We start from the raw sequence: 3,709 nt of genomic DNA, 5'->3' as shown, positions 1-3,709 counted from the left end.
TGGTCTGGTCATTATGCGTGGGAAAAAAATTGCCTCTTCAAACCTCTTTTAAAATAGAAAGTGACACTAACCACATTTTTGGAATTTAAATACAACTAAGAGATAGCATAGGCTAAGTGTAAGAACAGTAGAAATTCATTGAATCTGTGAGAAGTTTTTAATGCAATTTTTCAGTAATGAAACTCTATGAATTGTGTGTGAAAAAAGGTACAACCCCCCAGTCAATTGGACTTAAATTAGTGAGCTTGAAAAGGACTAAGTAAATGCTAGGTTTCACTAGTTAACTAGATTAGAAAAACTTATATATTTGGCAAAAAATGTTTTAGATTTTCACGAAGCATGAGCTGACGTAGTTGACTATATTCAGCAACTTGATGCTTTACAGCTAGAAGACAAAACCCTTGAAGTAGCTAAGCCTGATGAATTTATAAGTTTAAGGAAGGATAATAGAAGAAACTTGAAAATGTTATCATGACTTCCCTAAGTTACACACACAGGCATGGTGTGCACTCATACACACATATATCGATATATGTACATATATATAATGTTTTGCTTAATAAAAATGATCATACTCTTCAGATACATACATCTAAAAAATCGGTGCACAAGAAATTCTTATTGAACTTGACTTTTTTACTTCCCTTAGCATGAAACCATGAATATACATTTATAATTTTAGTATTAAAATCATAGTTGCTAAACTTCCTCAAGAATCTATTGAATTTCAATAGAAGTCTCTCATAAATGGCTAAGTATATTCTTGTACATTTCATTGAGGAAAACTCTTTTATACAAAAATATTTTAGGCCGGGCATGGTGGCTCATGCCTGTCTGTAATCCCAGCACTTTGGGAGGCCAAGGTGGGTGGACCATTTGAGGTCAGCAGTTCGAGACCAGCTGGCCAACATGGTGAAGCCCCATCTCTACTAAAAAGAAAAAATACAAAAATTAGCCAGGCATGGTGGCACACACCTGTAGTCCCGGCTATTTGGGAGGCTATGGCAGGAGAATCGCTTGAACCTGGAAGGAGGAGGTTGCAGTGAGCCTAGATCGCACTACTGCACTCCAGCCTGGGTGACAGAGTGAGGCTCTGTCTTAAAAAATATAGATAGATAGATGGATAGATAGATAGATAGGTAGATAAATAGATATAAAAAATATGTAATATAAACGTGAGAAATTCAAAGGAAAAATACATTCATATTACAAAAAACTACAAATAAGAGTTCCCCTATTATCTACTTGTAATTGTAGGCATTAGAAAGTCATTAACCTATTTATTAGTTATCCAAGTTATATTGCAAGGTTTGAAGTGTAAGCATTTTCCAAAGCTCTGTGATAAAACTTTAATAAGGTATATATGCCTTATTATCTCTTGGAATGTTACAGACAGTGCTCATTTATAGTAGAGGTTGTTACTAGCTTTAATTTAGTACTGATATTTTGGTGAAAATATGTTTTAGGTTTGTGAAGTGGTTGAGTAAACAGTTCAGAATCTGTACTGACATTAAAGAGACAAAGGCTATCCTTGGAAGGCTCAGAGATAGTAAGGGAAAAAGACTTAAAAATGTAGTGGTATATTTAAATAGGTTACACTGTATTTATTGTAAAAATATAATTTAAAACTTATGAAACAAATGTTTAAGGATTTTGAAGGTTGATTCCTTTACTATTGTGTTTTATTGCTCCAAGGACAGTGCTTCATATGTCATAAATCTGCTTTTGCAAGCAGTTAGACTGAAAAAATGCTCCTAAACAAAAATGCTCCTAAACACATTTCAAGGTTCGTGTTTCTTTTCTTTTCTTTTCTTTTTTTTTTTCTTTTTTTTTTTTTTTTTTGAGACAGAGTCTTGCTCTGTCACCAGGCGCTTGAGTTCAGTGGTGTGATCTCGACGCACTGCAGTCTCCACCTCCCAGGTTAAAGCGATTCCCGTGCCTCAGTCTCCCGAGTAGCTAGGACTACAGGAACTCACCACACACCTGACTAATTTTTTATGTGTTTTAGTAGAGATAGGGTTTCACCATGTTGGCCAGGATGGTCTCGATCTCCTGACCTTGTGATCCGCTCGCCTTGGCCTCCCAAAGTGTTGGGATTACAGGCGTGAGCCAGCACGCCCAGTCTCATGTTTCTTATATAATGGACAGATAAATAGTTACAGACCTTTCTGATGTGCTGTGCTTTGTTATCAAAAGACTAAAAATCCATTTGACTTGTATGTCTGCCCTTAGATCAGCAATCTTACCTCAAGCCTTCTGAGACACTGAGGTGGATCTCTGTTTACAGAAACATCTATCAGGTGGCAAAGGCAAGGGTTGTGTTGCTTTCTTTAACATGACTTTAAGATTCTACCATTACTTTGAATAGTGAAGGGTCTGGTTTCCTCTCTAGAAGCATGTATAACTTTTGTTGACACCAATGAAGTTAGGTAAATGACTTTGGGAGAACAGAGATTGCTGGCCTTTATGTAACTTTATTTGGAATATAAAATAAATGGGTAAAGCTTACCAATTGGAAATTTTACCAAATGTACTCAAGATTTAAAAGTCTGAATTGGGTAGAAAAAAAATGATGGCCTTTTACTCATAATACCTCATTTTCCTTAGACATTTTTATTATTCCTCCCTTTCCCACCAAGAGCATTAATACAGAACTGGGAACCTTAACACCGACATACATGTACATACATACACATGCTCTGTCACTCACAGAGTAACAGAGCATACACATGACTATGCTTATTTAAATGTGATTGTCTGTTTTGTGTACTATTCACAGAGATTTACTTGATTTGTTATAGTGATGAGGGCCTATGAAGAAGAAGTACAAGTTGGTCAGAGATCACATAGGACAGACGGGCAGTCAAGAACTGGCTGGTAAAGGGAGCACTTTTTAAAAAAGTAAAAACCTAAAGGTTGAGTTAACTAGTCAACCAACAGGGAGAAGAAGAATGTTCTGGGAGAGAGGATGTTTGCCATTGTATTTATAAAGGTAAAAGATTGGGCTAGCCAGGTAAAAAGATGTCAGGTTGTTACGAACATTTAAATGGTTTGGCAGCTGGACATTGTTCTTACAGGCATTAGAGAACCATGGAAGCGTTCGTAGTTGTGTCGTGTAATTGCTCTGCGTTTTAGAAAGAGCATCTGGTAGTTGGGTGAAAACACTGGAAGTGGCAAGAGTGGAGGCCGCCGGACAATTTAAGAAGGTGTTTCAGTAATCTCTGCAAAAGCGATCAACAAGACAAGGGGCAGTGATGATGGAGAAAAGCAGATCATTAAAAAAAACATTTAGAATGAGAACACAGAATAAACATAACATGTTGAAGAATTTGAAATGTGAAAGAAAAGATAGGCCAGAGGCAGTGACTCATGTCTCTAATCCCAGCACTTTGGGAGGTGAAGGTGGGTGGATCACTTGAGCCCAGGAGTTCAAGACCAGCCTGAAACACAGTCTCTACTAAAAATACAAAAAAAGAAAAAAAAAATTAGCCAGGCATGGTGGTGCACACCCATAGTCCCAGCTACTTGGGAGGCTGAGGTGGATCACTTGAACTCAAGAAGTTGAAGCTGCAGTGAGCAGTGATTGTGCAACTGAACTCCAGCCTGGGCAACAAGAGTGAAACCGTGTCAATAAAAAATGAAGAAGAAGAAGAAGAAGAAGAAGAAGAAGGAGAAGAAGGAGAAGAAGGAGAAGAAGGAGAAGAAGGAG

Source organism: Piliocolobus tephrosceles, chromosome 8 (genome assembly GCF_002776525.5).
Source record: "Piliocolobus tephrosceles isolate RC106 chromosome 8, ASM277652v3, whole genome shotgun sequence".
Lineage (NCBI taxonomy): Eukaryota > Metazoa > Chordata > Mammalia > Primates > Cercopithecidae > Piliocolobus > Piliocolobus tephrosceles.
This window is presented reverse-complemented; position numbering follows the sequence as displayed.